Source organism: Ambystoma mexicanum, chromosome 5p (genome assembly GCF_040938575.1).
Source record: "Ambystoma mexicanum isolate Mex_15411 chromosome 5p, UKY_AmexF1_1, whole genome shotgun sequence".
Taxonomy (NCBI): domain Eukaryota; kingdom Metazoa; phylum Chordata; class Amphibia; order Caudata; family Ambystomatidae; genus Ambystoma; species Ambystoma mexicanum.
The window spans coordinates 970,262,132-970,281,020 of NC_090930.1; the positions used below are offsets into that span (position 1 = coordinate 970,262,132).

Sequence of the window (18,889 nt, forward strand, 5' to 3'; positions counted from 1 at the left end):
TTTATTTTTGGCGGGTGAGAGGCCCATTGAAACCATTGGGCGTGCAGGGGGCTTGGCGGGTGAGTCAGCTGTTTACAAAGCGGGTAAAAAGCGTGTGAGTTGAGGGCTATGTTGCTACCTTGTTTGATCAGACATTAGGTCGACCCGATTTTCAACATTAAAACAAACCAGAGTTTGTTATGTCCGTTTTCCGTATTAGCAGGGATGAAATGTTGGTATGCAGTCTCCCAGATGGCTCCTGTTTGTGCTTCAGCAGCGATCCTCAACCCAAACTCCTTACGACAAAATCTCCAGGAAGCGTGCGCGTCCCTATGAACTCTCTCAATGAATAAAGCCCTTCCGTGCGTGCGCGTTCCCGCCGCCCAGACTGGGCCAGGTTAATGCGTGCGCGGCACCGGCGCCGTTGCTAAGGAGACGAGACACAGCGCTGCCAGCAGCAAGCTCCCCAGAACCAAGGCGGGGGAGGACAGAGGGAGGACCCGCAGCCAGGCCACCACGCTCGGGACAGTACAGCAACAAACAAGCCGGTATGTTCGGAAAAGGGGGGGATCTTCCTTAGATGGACAAAGCCCAGGCGGGTGGTGGAAAGCGACACAGTTCGCCTTTACTGGGTCTGCGCACAGGTGCCACTGATAAGGAACGCTGCCAGCTGGTGTCCGCAAGTGATTCCTGGTATGTTTCATTGCTGGCCACCATGCATACTGATTCACGCAACGCCCATTGTTTATCGCAGGCGCCCTTAGGCTCTCAGTTAATACGACAGTCACCTACCTGTTAAATGCTGCTATCCACACTGTTGCCCAGAATGCCCTGTTAATTTTCACTGGTATTTGGTGATGAGTGCATTGTCCCCTGGTGCCCGGGTTTGCCCGGCTGTGCATACAGGTGCTTCCTTATGCCGGGGTTCATGTGGGTCAGAGGTGCGCGCCGTCACCCCTGACATCACCTTGCGTCCATGGGGCGCTTCTCTGTAGCCAACGGTGGCCCTGTGAGCTCCCTAGGTGCTTTCTGGTAGCACCTTGGCACCCACCTGTGGCTGTTGATATCGGGCGTCTACCGGTGCCCTTGGTGCCAGCGGGTGCAATCCCAAGTCCTCTCAGACAGACTCAGTTGCGCCTCTTATTCAGTCTGATAGCTGCTGTTCCTGGGCGATGCTCACTGGCGTCTGCTGACGCCCACCTATGTCTTTTAGTGCCCATTGTTATCGCGTAATGCCCACAGACGAGCAACTGCGTTGGCTGCTGATGATTTCTTCAAACGGAGTAGTAGTAGTGCGCATCCCGCATAGACGGAGGTCTCGGCTCACATCTCCCACGGTGGTCTACCTCTGGCTCGCTGTAATATCAAATCGCGGTTGCCTGGACTTTGTAAAGCCATCGCTCCCATCAAGTAACACGGCTGCTGCTGCAGGTACATGGTGATGTATCTGGGCTCGTCCAACTGTTATGACTACCGCAGGTAACCGCATCCAAACTCCTGGGATCGCACTTGCATGCATCCAATGGAACTGCATGAAAACATAGTGCTGTCCTTTAATTAAATCAAGCAAATGCTCTCATGTATCAATCATTTTACGTGCACAAAACAGGTGCGTCCTTACATAAAAACATTGGCACTCAATATTCAACGATAAAAGCAAGACAACAACTGAATCCACCATCACCGGTTAGGGATCGGATTTAATTGCAGCAAACATGTGTATGGGCTTAGCAACGCAAGTTAAGGGTAACGTGCTGTGCAACATCAGGCTACACAATAAAGTTTCATCATCTCCAGGTTAAGATTGGCGTTTGTTAACTCCATAACGGGACCATTTGCATAGGTTTATAATTTCTCTGTCCTGGCTACAGATCTCTCGAGCCTCCGTATTCGTCAAATGTATCGTACTTTTGTGGATTCGATTAAATATCGTGGTTCGCCATCAGGTATATTTTAGGTCAGTGCTGCGGTGTTCTCCATATCTGACATTCTCTGCGAATTGGTCCTCTGTTTTCTGCAGGTGTGCTGAGCTGCATGATCTGGTATTCATTAGCAATCCTTGTTCAACGTGGAAGTGTTCTAATCTTGTTGCGACAGCCCTATTCACCTGGAGTAAAAAAATAACATCACTTACTACTCTTCTGATGTTTATGTATCCATGGTATAGATTCTACTTGTATTCTGCCTATGCATAACTGAAAGGGATCTTGCAGCAGAGAAGAAATTGACAACTCATTGTAGAAACACGCAGGTTGGAAAGGGACAAGGGATCCTGTACTATAAGGAGTACATTGCCCCTTACAATACGTAAAGAGGAGATTGCTGGTCGCATTCTATAATTAAAATGTACTTGCCCTTTGGATTTGTTTCACTATTTGGCTACAAAACTTCTTGATGTCTTCAAATCTCTTAAAATGCGCGTGGGGAGCTACTTGTAAATATATTGCTATTCATATTAGAAAACTCAACGTGTGTGGTTTATAGCATATTAATAATAAGCTATTGGACTGTACCTAATCACCAGGGCATTGGTCTCACAGCGCAGAGGGTTGTTCAGAGAGGTGTATTGTGCTTCACCACACACTGCCAGGCAATACAGACTGTTGTCTGCAGGGGAAATCCAAAAGCGAAGCAGTGGCATCTCTAGGGATCATTATTAGGGGGGCAAACCAGGGGGCACAAATGGGACGGAAGGGAGGGCACACACAAATGAAAGTTAACGGGCCAAACTGGTTTAATTAAGCATATATTTTAACAAAATGCTTTTATTTAATAACAAGTTGACATAATGCAAGTTCAGAGTAGTTTTAAGGTGATAAAAGGTTTGCATCAAGTTAATGGACACCCTAAAAAAGCAACATGTTCTGCGGTTGCAAAAAAGCCCTCAAAAACATTTGGTCTTACACGTTTTTTACTGTGCGATTTTCTTAACACATTTCATCATCCTTTATTGCTGCAGCTTAAAATCAATTAATGAAATAAAAAGAAAACAGCAATAGTCTGTGATCACCCCTTATCCTTCCCACTTAACTGTAACCTTCAAAGTCTCCATCCTACAACACACTGAATTCCACCTCGGTGAAAACTTACACGTATCAACTCCAATATGACAGTTATGCAGTCTTCTCTAAAGTGCTGACTGAGTGCTTTAAACAGATAACTCATGACATTGTTCCATCTCCCCTATCGCAAATTTAGCAATAATAATATCACGATTTTTATCTAGCACTTCATGGCAGATACCACCTTTGTCTAGGAGCAGTAGTAAGTGTTCTCACTACACACGTAAATGGTTTTAATAGTAAGTTAATATATTGTAAAGTGGTCTTGTATAGACGATCTCTGAAATTTGTGATGACCTTGTGGCATGTGGTTCTTCAAAAAAAAAAGGGCAGCCAGATGCGACGTGTGAAACGGTTCCATGTAATAATGTCACCAGAAAAATATCGCCATACAAAAATATAGCCGAAAAATGGTCGTTTTTTGTGGCGACATTATTGCATGGAACATGCGGGGGACACCCCCGCAACCCCTACATTTTTTATTTTTATCTTTTTTAAATGTTTTTTTTTTTTTGCCCCTATCGCCACATATATGGTCACCCAAATAATATCGACACAACATTTTCCTGGCGATATTATTTACGACGACCATATATGTGGCGAAATTAATACCTGATACCTGTGAAACGTGGCATTGATGCATGCAGGTTGGAAGTAACTAGAGTTGGATCTATGTGATCATTGCGTCGCCTGTAATTCTGCCGACGAAAATGTCGACTCCAACTACGGCGCAGTGATCAGCTAGATCACTTTTGCCCGCATTGCCGTACTCGCTCCCGCCCCCACTTACCTTTACAACGGCACGCTTCTGTGTGCGCCGCCGACTCCCCAATATCGCTGCGGCGTCATTTACTCCCACTTACGTGGGTCTGAGCTTTTACTTTCTTATCCCCCGCTAACCACAGAGGTATGCAGGGGACACCCCCACAACCAGTGACTTCCATTACAGCGACCAAGGGGAGCAGGGGACACCCCTGCTGCGGCTTGGTCGCAGGGAATGGGAATCAGATTTTTTTAGAATGCAGTCAGCATTATAAAGGCGCAGTATTTGTACGTTTCCACTAGAGTCCTGAGTGCCAGTATGGTTCCATGTAGTTTGTGGTATTGATACTTGAATATGTGCTGTATCCAGAGGGAAACCATGCAAAATCTATCGGATTACAGTGCTGGGTCACTGGTAGATCTCCTGATATAGCAAAGTCTGCGATGGATCAAAATATGTACGAGGCTGAGGGAGGAGCTCAGAGCTCCCTGCTCCCCCAACATTATTGTGTTTGGGTGGTCGTAACAGGTGTTAATCAGTCATGAGTGTGTTGGTCCGTGTAAGTACTTTCAGAGTGATAGTAGAAAGAAAGGTGAGTCCATCAGTTGAGGAAGGAGGAGGTGACTTGGGGTGCATGAAGCGTCCCATTATTTGTTTTTTTTACGTCTAACCTAAGGCTGTGGAGTTAACGTAAGGTTGATATCTTTTTGAGATGTAGGATTGTTATTGTTTTTGAGTCCATTTAGTGATGATTGTGGGGTGGTGTCAGTGCCTTGTGTCTGATGGGGAGAACATGTTTGAAAGACTGACCGAAATGGTTTCCAATCTTCACAGAGTTCTTCCTGTAAGTGTTGTACAAAGACGGATTGCACATCAGACTGGATGGGTTCTGTCTCCTTTTTTTCTTTGTACTGGTTTTAGAGGTTAGTTCTATGATAATTCTTTGTGTCCAGATTTATGATGGCTACCATGTTAAAAATCCCTTGGATGTTGCAGGACCATGCTCGTTCACTTTAGTAGCTCTGGTGAGTTCTACAGTCCGAGTTTGGTGTGGTTACAGGTTGAACGTTCTGATTGTTTTGGTCTTTGGAGGGTGACATGCTAGTTTGTCTGTTGTGGTTCAGTGAGCAGCTAGGTTTTTAGACATTTTCCTAAGACGGATTGATTGTCCTCTGTGCAGAGTTACCTGGGCATTGAGCTCCATTGTATAGTTGACAGAAAAGAGGAGAAGGAACTTCAAGGCACGCAATTTATCAACTCATAAGCACTATGTCGACTCAACCAGAAATCAAATGTGTGACTGCAGATTGCACACAGATGTCAGAGGCGTAGTCAGAAATCATGCCGCCCAGCATCCTTAGTTTAAAAATATCTGCTCACATTACTCTTGCACTGCAATCCCCCATCTTGGCTCCTGATAGACAGTAAAGGATCATATATTTAAACTTTGGACCTGTCTCAATCACAGGGAATACTGGGCTAGAAGTTTAGCAGGCTCAGTCTTGCGTGTAGGCGGGTTAGCTGCCTGGAAATTTTCCAAACTACAATAGAGTTGGGTGAATGGGAAAGACGATAAGTTGTAGGCTCTGGTTGCAATTTCTGTACCTATTTTCTATAATAGAAGCTTTCACTTGTACTACCTGTACAGCTCGTGCTGCACTTGGCTTCTGTTCTTTTTCTCTAGGGTTGGAGGGCTCTTGCAGTAACGCTGCCTATGCAGCAATGGACATTACTTTTTGTTCTCTGAGCCCCTCAACCCCCCAGACTGCCCATAAAGGCTTTAGCTCGCTTTTTATGTACACATTGATTGTGGCAATGTTGGTAGTTCTTTGTCAGCTAGAAGGAGCATGGGGGTTGAGTACAGTGGCCAGGCAATTGCATGCCACTGAAACCCTTTCCAGTCCCTTTTTAGTCCCACAAATATCCAAACATTCTGGAGGAATGGCTATAGGGGAAAAGGGTTAACCCACTGTTGCTTATTTGCACTATGTTATGATAATGTGCTGAAACAGTCCTTGAGTTGGGGTGTAAGTGCTGGGCTGTTAAAGGACGTTAAAACGGTATTTGGTTTCTAGCACTCTATTTGTAGTTTAAGTTTCAGACTATAAAGCCAATTTATAAGTTACCAGAATGCAATGTGTTGAAAAAAGCTATTGTTGCATCTAAACATGACATAGGCTAATTTGAGGTGTCTTTAATCCTCCCACTGGGTTTTACATATGATAGCTACCTGCTCAGTTTCCTTGATGAGGGCATGCAGCTTGTTGTTATGGATGATGTAAATACAAGCAAGAGACAGCATACCTTTATTGAGAAGACATTACTCAGTTTGCGGCCTACCCAGTAGTATGCATTCAGCAAGAGGTAGTGTGCTTTTAACCAAAACAAACATTAACCCCAGCTTGGCTTCAAATAATATGTAGTCAAAGCCAGCCCATTTAAACATGAGTTATCACCCACTGGCGCCAAGAACAGAGGGAGAAAATGGGCAACTTCCTACTTAGATTTTTGGCAACGGGGTAGGAATATCACTTTGCCACCATAGAGATGCTTAGACGGTTCAAATTCTGGCTGCACATCCTAAATGAATCTTCGTGCAGTGTCAGTGTGGCTGGAGACGAAACATGATTGGCTTTAAAGTCAACTACATGAACTGCACTGTTGGTAATGCTGTGATTTTTTTTAGCACAATCGGAGATCCACATCTGAGGTTGAAGTCTTTGAAAATAGTGACAAGTCATAAAGTAGAAAATATAATGAAGTAGAGAACCCCTTGAAGTTGCAGAAGGAAAGGTACGTTTGTTCTTGTTTAGGCATAAAAGGTAGAACCACAGCTACTCCTTTCAACTCTCCAGACTTACTGCCGTTATTCACATTTCAGGGTCAAATCATAACCGTGACAGGAATGGCAGGTAATGAGGTCAATTAATAACTGTGAGAGACTGTTCCTGAACTCGTTTGAAAAGGCTTCTAGACAATACTAGACAAAAAGGGAACAGCACGTCACTCTCCTCTGCAAACTCACCCTCAACTCCCACTCAAGGTCCGTAGACCAAATAAGGACCGAGTTCCAGGTTTTGACAAACAAATATAACAAAGTACAATTTTTATTAAAGAAAAAACACAGTATGCAATCATCTTAAAAAAACACCAACACATCTTAAAAAAAGTGTAAAACATGGTGCACTCTTACTAAAACATCAAATACAAAACCACAATACCGTTCTAATTCAGTTTGTTTATCAGTTTTTTTAATATTCTTTTCAATCACACCAACCTGCCTCGGTGTCACCTATAGACCCTATAGACTCCTGCCTAGTCAAATCTAGACAGAATAACACTACAAAACAAACCCTGGTGTATAGTAACGCTTTGGTATGTAGCACTTCCAAACAACCACTATGCTCGGTTTGTTCGAAGTGTGTTATTAATCAACTCTCTGTTAATAGTCTACACCTTAAAAGTGCTACTGGGGTGACTGAAACCACTAAGTTGGTGGTTGAACCACACCTTTCAATGTGAGGTGCTCATATGTCCGGCATGTTTCATTCACATATATTTAGAACAAATTGCGTGAACTTCATCAGGGGATCCAAAATGAAATCCACTATACACAATAGATGAATATCATAACAGACACATTATTACAATTTTTCTGGGAAGGTGAGGAATGTCTCCACAGTGGGGTGCTTCCACGTGACTCAAGGCATTTAGTAGAAAGACAAACCACAATGCCAGTTTTGCCACTGCAAATACTGCTAAGTAATGGTGAAGAGGGGAACGTCTCAGCTGTAGACGTTTAAACACATTCCTCATGGGAGAAAAAAAGGGTGTAAAAACACTTCTCTCTCAGCCGCTGCATTTCTGCCACGTAACTGCCTTGATTCGTATCGAAAGTATCCCTCTTCCATGCACATGTAATCGGTTCAAGTGTCCGTAAGTAGCAGGCAGCGCAAGCTCCCAAGTGCTTGGGTCTGTTGATACACAGCGTTTCCTCTCTGTCATACATTCTAGGCCAAGCAGGAGAACCTAACAACAAGGATAATGAAGCTGTGTACAAGGGAAACACGTATTGGGAATAAAGTATGATACTAACATTGCCGCACAACTCCTTCTCTCAGTACTGTCATTTAAATAGAAACTGGATACCTAGAAACACAGACACCGAAAGTAGAAACAATCATTGAAATGATGCCACTCTTTCCTTATTCCACACCTCCACCAAGTACTCGGACAACATTTCCATAATGTTTTTCCACTACCTTCTCCATGGAAAATCTCGCATTGCATGTCCTTCCCTTTCTCTGTGACAACACTTTCACTTCACTCGTGAATAAGCATGCTTTTTGTCATACCTTTCCTTTGCCAACTCACTGCATGTGACAATGTGATTTCTTATTTTTTCAGTGTCTAACTGCACCAAATTCTTCCCACTGCACCCCTCCCAAGCCACCCATGGGTCAATGAAGTATCGCGCTCCCGGCCCCTGAAAGTTCAAATGGGGTAATCACTGTTATGGCATGTTGTGACCCTATACTGGAACACCCTCTGCAACAAAGCATCCTTCCAGTTCTCATTGTTGACAACTGCAATTCTGACCCCATCCATGATTGTCCTGTTGAAACTTTCAACACATCCATTACTCTGGGGATGATACAATGCAGCCATCCTATGTCCAATTCCCCAAAGACTTCAACCACTTTTCAAACTCAAAAGACGTGAATTGAGACACATTGTCAATGACAATCGTAGAAAGAAACCCCTCTCTTATGAAAACACCTTCCAAAAATGTAATAACATTAGCAGTGGTCATTTCTTTTAAAACTCCTACCTCTGGCCATTTAGAAAGCATGTCCACCACCACAATAACATAGCTGTCCTACACTCTTGCAAGATTCAAAGGACCCAATATGTCAATGGCAATAACTTCCCAAGGAACACATGGGACAGTTGGCACAACCATGGGAGGTACTCTTGGTTTCAAAACCATGTCACTCTCCCAACAGCTCCCACACTCTTTGACTTGTTCAATTTCTGCATTCATCTGAGGCCACCAAAAATCAGCACTAATGACTGACATTGTCCTTGAAATATCCATGTGACGTGTGTGCCCCAATTCTTTCACAACAGTTCTTATACCCTCCGGGACCAACAACCATTCTCCTTTGCATATTAATTCTCCATGCACAGAAAGTTCATCTTTAATTCGCCTCCATTTCTTTTTCACTGATAAATTGCAGCTGGCTGGTACTTCTTCTCCCTCACCACCTCTCCATGATACAAAGCTTGAAATACTGATAAACCTCATTCTCCTCACATGCCTTTGCCCACTTGTCTTCCGGCAAACACTCATAAACTCTAAAAATATCTCTATCATCTTCTGATACATCATCAGAATTGGAACTTTGCTCCATAATGGCATTGCGTGAAAGGACATCAGCAGTCACATTTTTCTTCCCTTATACATGTTTCAACACAAAATTCAACTCTTGAACCTTTGTCACCCACTTCATAATCCGCCTTGGGACATCATCCAGGCCACCCCTGTTAAAAATGTTAACAAGAGGCTTGTGATCTGTTCTTACATTTAATGTCCTACCATACAGCTATACATTAAATTTCTCAATGGGCTAAATCACTGCCAATACTTCCTGCGCAATCACTGAATAGCTCCACCTCTCTACGTCTTTCAGGGTCCTGGATGTGCACGCTGTTGTATACTTAATCCCATTGACATACTCGTGCACCAAGACCTAGGTCTCTGGCAACAGTATAAACTATAGTTCTAAGATTGACTCTGAACCCTCTGGGTGCTGGCACCACCAGAATAAATTCTTGAACACATCTGAACTCCTCATCACATTCGTGTGACGAGGCACATTTGACTCCCTTCCCTTGTAAGCTTCCCAAGCTCTCCTATTTTACTTGCCAGGTTCTAAATAACCTTGGCATAGTATTCAACCAGTGCCAGAAACAAAGACACCTCCATCTTGTTTCTGGGCGCAGGCACAATGGCCTTCACTGTGCTTAACAAGGTGTTCAACCTCACCCTTCCTGAAATTACACTTCTCCAATGTCAAAGTAAGGCCAGCGTCTACCACCCTCTCAAGAATAAGACACAATATGTGATCAGGATCCACCAGATCGCATCCCCTTATCGAGATGTCATCTTGGTAGAACTTGACTCCAGCAAGCCCGCCAAGTAATGTGTGCATTACTCTTTGGAATACGCTGGCAGCTGACACTAGCCTGAAGGGTATTCGCACACACCTAAACATTCCAACATGAGTAATAAAGCAGTCAAATCACATGAGTCAGGATGCAGGGAAATTTGGTGGTATGTTGACTTCAAATCAAGTAAGGAAAACACCTTGGCCCCAGAAAGATCTGGGATGAACACGTCGATCTTAGGTACAGTACATTTTTCTGCAATCACATTCATATTTAATTGTCCCAAGTCCATACATAGCCTCACAGACCCATTGGCCTTCCTCGTGACAACTATCAGGCTCACCCACTCTGACACCTCCGTAGGCTCAATCACACTCACTGACCATGCGATTCAGCTCAATCTCCACCTCTCTTCTCAAGTTCTAGGGGCAAAGTTCTCATCTTTGCCGCTATTGGAGCCACACCTTGCCTAAGTTTGATCTTGTGCATGAATTTCCCCAGACAACTTACTTTATTCTAAAATGATTTGTGGAACCCATGACGCAATATCACCTTCATTGATGTTGGAGGGTTCCCCTTCCACACTGCACATCCTGCCACTTGTAACTTCCACCAATAATGGTGAATACACTGGTTGTTTGGCATTGGGATTTAGCTTCATCCCCAACACTGTCTGACTACTCCGTGAAAGTAAATCGCCCCGATACTGGTCACAAAAACCTTGTTCCTGGAGCGTCCTCCCTTGGAACTCCATCTCTACTTGCATTTCTCCAATTATGTTAATCTTCACTATAGGCATTGGCCTTGACAGCGGCTTGAAGACATTTGGGGAACTTATTTTCCCAAGTATCTCTCCCAATCAAATTTTAATCAGCACTTCTGTCTTTTTAACATTAGCACTTCAACACCATTGGCCATGACTAAAGGCATAGACTTCTTTAACCTCACCACCATCAATGCATTCACCAACTGAATGACCCTCGCACCACTATACAGTTTCTGAATCTGAATCCCCATATCCACAAACATTCTCCTGGACATTTCCAGATCTGGTAGACATCCTGCAGCACTTAACCAAATGACCCTTCATCATGCACAGGTGATATTTCACATACACTGCTGTACACTCTTTTGAGTTAGCAAAATGCTGTTGAGTTCCACATCTGAAGCATCTCTTCTTTTGCCAGTCATTAGATCAACCGACTTGTCTGAGGGTATCAATATTATCTTTCCTCCCTCCAAAGGTTTTAACACTCCTGTTATCACTATTTTTATTTCACCAGACTTCTTGCCCCCTTGGCGATGACTCCTCGCCATAGAGATAGCGTGGGCCCCTACAGCACCCTTCTCTGTGAATGCTTTCCCCGTCTCCAGGCTGAGCTGCTTGATGCATTGTGTGGTGTGTTCAACCTGTTTAGCAATTTCAATCATTCTAAGTTAGGGTCCATCTTCTTCCAGAGTTCTTCTCTGATCCTGTGATGGGAGCACTTAATCATCAGTTGATCACGAATATACTTGTCGTGACAGTGACCAAAACTACACTTGATAGAAAGGCCGCCAAGCGCAGTGACAAAATCCTCATTAGTTTCACTGCTCTTCTGCTCATCAGTACCAAAATTATACCTGGCCAGAATCCTGTCCTCTCTAACCTCATAGTGCTGCACGGTGTGACTTCTGGGGGCTGAGTAGGCTCTGGAAGCCTCTTAAACACCTCCTGGCCTGCATTACCCAGACAGTGATAAAGCAAGGCATCCTTCCTGTCAACAGCGTAATTCGTGCCATAAACTGCTAAAACGAATTTGAGAAAATGCTCCTTCCAGTCCCTCTACCTGATCAGTGGTTCACCAGGTTGGGACAAGAACAAATCTGGACCAGTAATGTCAGTCATCCTCTTAGGACACGTGTGCAACTTGCTGGCACTGTTTGGGCTTTGTAGAAGTGTTTTCTGGTTGCCCTACCACCAACATTATGACCCACCAAAGCCTTCCATAGATTGATAAGCCAAAGCCACAGCAGTCCACGACATGCCCTGCATGCACCATGCTAAACCAGTGTACCAGCAGCCCCTCCAAGGACCTGCGCGGCTCGCACCACTCCAAACGACCTCCAGCAATTGGGGTACACGGCAACACCAGAAGAAGACAATTCTCTGTGGATTTGCTTCTCCGTCCTTGAAACACTTGTGTATAGGCGCATTATAAAGGCCATATCATACCATATCCTCCTCCACTGCAGTTAAAGGACGGCTCGTAGCCAATATAATGAAGTTGAGGACACCTTGAAGTTGCAGAAGGAAAGGTAAGTTTATTCTTCTTTAGGCATAAAAGGTAGAACTACAGATACCCCTTTCAACTTTCCAAGCTAACTGCCATTATTCACATTCTATGGTCAAATCATAACAGTTCAATGAATGGAAGGTAATGTCATACTTTCTAGGCCAAACAGGAGAACATAACAACAAGGATAATGAAGCTATATACAAGAGAAACATATATTGGGAACTAAGTGTGATAATATTAAAACGGAGATTAAAACATGATTGGCTTTACAGTCATGTACATACACTGCACTGTTGGTAATGCTATGATTTTGAGCACAATCGGGGATCCACACCTGAGGTTGAAGTCTTTGAAAATAGTGACAAGTCCTAAAGTAGAAAGCACCCAAGGCAGCTCAGCAGGTTGAGCAAACGTTGCAGAGATGTTATATGTTTAAAGCTGCCTGTAAAACATGGCTTTTTGCAATTGCATCTAAAATATATGTACTGTCAAATGCACTCTTCGACCAGTGGCAGGTCACTTGCTCATATTCAGAGAGGGGATGAGGGGCTGCCTTCCCCACATTGTGAAAATCAAAAGTTGCTGCCCATGAACCTGAGGCTCAATTTCCTTATAGCTGCTGTCAAAAGAAGAGCAGCATTTAATTTAGATTGAGCAGTTTGACAGGCCAGTAACATCTTTAAAAGTATACTCTGGGATGACCTACTCAAAGGAAGGGAAACGAGAATGGCAGTTTGTGTGTGAGAAGTCCCACAAAAAATCAGATTAAAGGAATCTGTTGGTGGGTTTGGTTTAAGAAGCATGTTTCACTTTGAAAATGCGTTTTTCTTGTTTCATATTAAATTGTAAGCAGCAAATGTTACAAACAGTGTAACCAGCGTATAGGATGCCCGCTTTTAGAATAGCTGGGTCCCCACCCCAACGATATTCATGGCCCATATACTCGTGTTATCTGCTTTCGGTCAGATGGGAGGACAGCGATCGATTAAAACGTGATTGCTGGCTGGTCAGAGGAGCACCATTGAGCCTGCTGAAAGTATCCTTGTCTAGAGGTGTGAGGGGGGCAGAGTACAGCATAAGGAGGGCAGTTGACCTGCTTGGCCCCTCCTCTGGAACGCCTATGAAGGGAAGGGGGTAACTGTCCATGGCAGATGTTTGATTTTGGTAGAGCCCATCAGAAATTGCCTTATTTGACTGAAAGGTGTGGTTTGGTCCTCTACATGCTTAAACAAAGTGCTTGATCGCAAGTAAAATCAGTGAATTCCGAAGCTGGCTAGTTCTACTGATTGCTCAGAGTTTCTGACTGTATTGACCAGACAGATGATCAACCGGGAATAGTGCTTACATTGTATATAAAGAAAATGCACGTAAAGTGATGTTGACACAGTTAAACCATACATGTTACCGTTTCTTTGTCTGCGCTCCTAACAGTGTCTGGATCACCCGTTACCACCTTTTTACTTTTGTAATTTAGCAGTGGCCTGGCAGTCTTCAGTAGGTTTAAATCTATAGTTGGACTAGTAGCCTTTGCTTCATAAGCTATGCCATGCTTCCCCTTTAAAATTCCAGATAGTATAATGCATAGGTTAGCTGAGCAGTTGTTTGGGTTCATGCTGAGGGCAATTACAGAAGCAGGAGCTCAGAGTTTTGAAGGGAAGGAATGACATTCTGTTGATTGTCTCTCTGGCATTGGTATCAATACGTTTCAAACATCAGTGAAGCAGAGCAGGTAAAGCGTTATGAGGTAGAGTGATGGCTAAGTATTTAGAAATGTTTGGCATTTAGAGGTCACTGTTATTGGTGGATTTGCCATATGCACCATAACGTTATGAACAATGTATACCGTGTATTCGTGTTCATGCCGATTTACTCATCTGGCATATGTGTATGCATACAATACAAGCGAAAATAAAATGTGACCGCCTGTTATTGTCTCATACTGTCCTACCAACTCTTAATAGTAGTTGCATACCCAAATAATACTTATAACCTCATTACTTTAAAATATTCTCAAACTAAATGCAAGAAGAGCATTTTGCATTTTTATAATTAAATGGCAAAATACCCGTCCTGACTATTTTGTGGAGGACGGGAGTAAGGCGAAGAAGAAACCTAGCCTTTCTTTCTATGATGTTGCGGTCGTATATTGTCCTACTAAGTGTTCATATTTTTTGTGAAACCATATGAAGTAGGCCACACTCCTAAAAAAAAATATCCTTACACCAAAAGCCAGAAGAGCATTTTGCATTTCTATCGCTACAGGGCAAAATCATTGTGCTCAGAGCTTACAGTTAAGGGGTGGAGCTAGAAGAGAAGCTCAGATAGATAGGGCAACACATCCGAGAGGGTCTCTCTGTAAGGGGGTGGAGGGTATACTTGTATATTATCACCCACTTTTTATTGAAAGCTTTAACTTCTCTAATCGTGCAAAAAGAGGGTTTTCGGTATATGCATGTACATTGCTCACTATTTATGAACCCCTTTCTTAAATCACATGAAATGTTTGTTTGATACCTGATGATAAGGTGGCAAAGGAGAATACTGCAAAATGTTCAAGATTGATTCTAGAGAAATCTATAACACTGTTATTCCAATGTTCTGTGATTCATTAACAGTGATATTTTTTAGTACGTTTCAGTGTGCTGTAGTGTTGGAGGCAAGCCGTTCATATATTTGCAATTGGGGCCTTCCTTTGTAATCCTTGCCACAATCTATTTCAGTGCTGTCAGCTGAGGCTGTGATTAGTAGGGCTAATCCCATAAAAGCCTTCTCGTCCTCCAGAGATGTCTGCCCCGCCTTCATATTAATACGGCACCACTTTTGCTTAAGATATGCATAGAATTATAAATGGTCTATTGGGATCCGGAGTAGTGCTTTCCGAATTGATGCAAATAGTTGTAGCTATTCACAGTTTCGCAACTGTTGGCATATTTTAGGTTTACTCCTATGCAAAATAGTTAAAAACGATGTCTCTGTTGCGGTCTTATCTGTGGAAGCAGAGGGTTAGCTGGCTGATTGACAGTGGCGTCTTTGCCCTAATAATAACTTAAATATTGACGAGATTGTGTTTTTTTTTTTTAAATTTATGGGTGTGCAGGGAAGTGCCTTCCGACAGTATCAAAGATACTAATATAAGGGACTTATCTGTTGCCTGCAAGCCCTGTTGGAAGCAGAAACACATCCACACGTCTTGATACACCAAGAGAACGGAGAACACTGACCAGACTTCTCCAGAAAATTCTAGGAATTATGTTTTGCATACTAAAGTGTATAATAAAACCTGTGCCAGAAGAATTGTTCAGACTCTGAATTATGGGACTTGTAGACAAATTTGAAAGCATCTAATACAGACTGCGAGCGAGGAGCTCGGGCACTGAATTCTGACCATTGTATTTGAAGTACCAAAATGTCTTAGAAATAATGTGAGAGAAGAAGCATTACGATGCTGCATTGTGGGAAAGCTGGTGATAATGCAAAAAGGGTCCCATAAAGACAGTGAGAGAAGGAAAAATGAGACTTTGCCTTCTTTGAGAGAAAGCCCATGTAGGTGCCTTTCCCCGGCTTACTACGTGTAAGAGAAAATAAAATAACCAACACAACCCCTGTCGGGGAAGGAGGCACTGAGACCCAGCTGCAAGAGTTCAAAGGATGGTTTATTTATCCAGCTAGGAAATAACCCAAAAAACCCTCCAAAAAACCATTTACATCATCACTCGTACATATATCAATTAAAGTAACTCTAACAAAAAATACTAAATGGACCCGATTGGCCAGGCGGTGTGGTGCTGTAGGTGTGGGTGGCATCTCTTCCTTCTGATTGGCTGAGTGGCTGACGAGATGATGGACGTCAAATATCTTGTGCTCCACGCAGGTCAGGGTCCGGTCACTGTGTTCACTACCTAAGCTAATATGTTGCATTCATAAAACACTAAATAACAAATTATCTAAACATTTTATGCTACTTTTCATATTTCTACACAAATCACACATAGTATTTGTCAGTACAATTGGGTCATTCGTAGCTTTAATTGGAGGCCTTGACCTTAATTGTGCATGTAAAAAGAGTCAAGCTGTGTTTCACATATCTCCTAAGCTTTAGACCTATTAGTGTAAGTAAAAACATATATTGTGGCAAAGTACTTAAGGTTAGTAGTGGTTGTGTTGGGTGGGTTTTGCAACACAGGCGAGGGTCTGGCACTTGAAAGAAATACCTTACAGGGAGCGCAGGGTCAGGATGGCAATAAAATTGCTCTAAATGGGGGTGGGTGGCCTGCACGTTTATGGGGACGAATGAGCAGAAAGTGCTTAGCTCATCCTGGTTCTCATGCTAACAGTGATCTCAGAGGAAGAAAACTGTATCATATTGGTTGTTGCAACTTTTTCCAGCTTCAGCGTGAGAATGGGAGCGCAGAGCTTTCCTTCGCAGGGGGACTGCAAGGGTGGGGGCCAGCCAGCTGCCTGCGCGCCTTTTGTGTGTGTGTCTCTGTCCTTGGCTATTGCAGTGGAAGGGGAGCTGAGCATTGCTGTACTATCGCAGTGAGGCCTGTTTACCCAAGATAGAGTCGAAAGGGGGCATAAAAGATCGATTCCCCGTGTCCTGCTCAGTAGTCCCATCTATGTTGCAGTTCAACCGTGGTTAACTTTACATAAGGGCAACCCCACTACTGGAGGCACGTGGTCCAAGTCTCGTACTGAGGAGTGTACGGCGCGAGGGGATCTGGGGGCCCCTCGCTCCCATACACCTGAAATCTCTAGACTTTCCACCTAGGAAGGAACATGACTTCCCTGTCTTCCCCCTCAACCTTCAAAAATACTTGCAAATAGAAATTACAAAACCTTGTCTGCTTTTCTTTTATTGCAGGGTCCAGCTGCCATTACTTTATTCAACCTCGAACCTGGTGTTAACTATGTAGACCACCCTATTCTTCTCAAATACCTGTGCCAGCAAATGGTAATCGAAGGCAATAGCAGTAGCAAAATGGCATAAGAGGGTCCTGCATTGAAATCGGGTTAACTATATCACGACAGTGACAAGTCAGAAGTTCCTTTGTTTGGTTGTCTTGTGCACAGTGTGTTGCCCTATCCAGCTCGAATACCCATGACCCCACATGAAGCCGGTTCAGGGAGTTGGGCATCTGGATATCATCATGGAGCTAACACTCGGGGACGTCATTTCACCAAAAGACCAGGGGTATCGGAAATGACATCACATGACCCCCGACCTCCACAATGACATCACAGGTGATGTAATTTGACCCCGCCGCAAGTGACATCACAGGAAGTGGCCCTATGGCGTGCGTGCATACATTGCAATTGTGATAAAGATACGTTTAGTAGTTGCTGATTATGAGACGGCCAGCCAGCAGGGAGCTTAACTGTAAGCTTCTTTGCCTGCCGGCGCAGAACCCCTTTGCGGTCCTGCTGCCAGTGACAGTCCTGAGCCAGAGTCGGATGGCAGACACCGTCGCCCGTGCTGACCTGCCCTGGCCAGTATTGGCCTGTGCCATACAAAAGGAGGCCTGGCTGGTGGTGGGCTGGCTGGCTGGCAAGGCTGGCTGGCAGGGCAGTAGGCCGGCCCAACCATACGTCAGCCGGCTGTGTAATCTGTTCCTCTAAAGAATAGTCTGTGAATCCTCTAGGATTGTATCCAATTTCACCCCAAAATGTTGCAAACAATAATGAGAGATACTTACATAGTGCCCCCACACCACTAAAACCTCTCTTGTGAGGATACGGACTGGCTCGCTACGTGCCTGTGTTGGTGCCAATTCCAGGAAAACATATTGTGCACCACTTTGTAATATCTGCCAAATTCACAAACATACGAGGGAAATACCAAGTGTTAGGTGCAATTACATTTTATTTGTGTGCATGTCAGAGCCGTTATTCATGTTTTGTGTATGCACATGTTTTACTGTCGACTTGGATAGTTGATTTTCGCTCATAATAGCCACTATTGAGCACTAGGTGCATAGAACATAATCGGTAAATTCTGGGTTTAATGATGGCATGATCAAGAGATCTGTATCGTTTCTGCATGGGGCAATGCAAGAACGAGCCTTCTACCACAACCATGCATATAGTGCTGGGCATACTTGTTTAAACTATGTTCAGCTGAGATTACTTCCTGCACAGATAGAACATGTTCGGGGCAGTGGCATACTTTCCCCACGCTTACACAATTTAACATTGCCTAGCTTCAACAGTGGCTTTAAGTACCTCCCAGGAGGTAGCCCTAAAGCCATGTCACACCAATGCCCCCACGCCATCAACCACTGGAACCACATCATTGCATGTATGCGTATTGTGAAAATGTGTAGGACTACGTAAAACAGCAAGTAAAGTCTGGGCTTGCTGCCTCTGATTTAACACTTTCTAAAAGCTTTACAATAAGCAGCCGTCAACAAGTGGCTTCATGGATTTTTCTTTGACACATACGCCCTCCATCTGGCGTTCCTCACCAGACTACATATTCAAACTACAACATTGAGGTGGAATGGCATGTTGCATATTATACACACATTTGGCGATCATGGTCCTTGATCAACAGGAGACGTAACATATGTAATTGGTGTAAGCCTGCGACACCTGAACCCTTATTTCATAGGATATACATTTTGACTGACGTCAAAAAT

The 18,889-nt window shown here is 43.8% G+C and overlaps 1 protein-coding gene across 7 annotated transcripts in view; it reads left to right on the plus strand.

Annotated features, from left to right (window-relative positions):
* Positions 1-373: 373 nt before the first annotated feature.
* MAK (male germ cell associated kinase) overlaps positions 374-18,889 on the plus strand; it is a 695,810-nt gene continuing 677,294 nt past the window's right edge. For 5 of the 7 annotated variants that reach the window (XM_069613432.1, XM_069613434.1, XM_069613429.1 and 2 more), the window contains exon 1: positions 374-527. The gene's annotated coding sequence lies outside the window, so the exon portion shown is untranslated. Of the gene's footprint in view, positions 528-551; positions 673-18,889 lie in introns of those variants that run through there. The other 2 variants (XM_069613430.1, XM_069613431.1) reach the window with 2 other exon arrangements.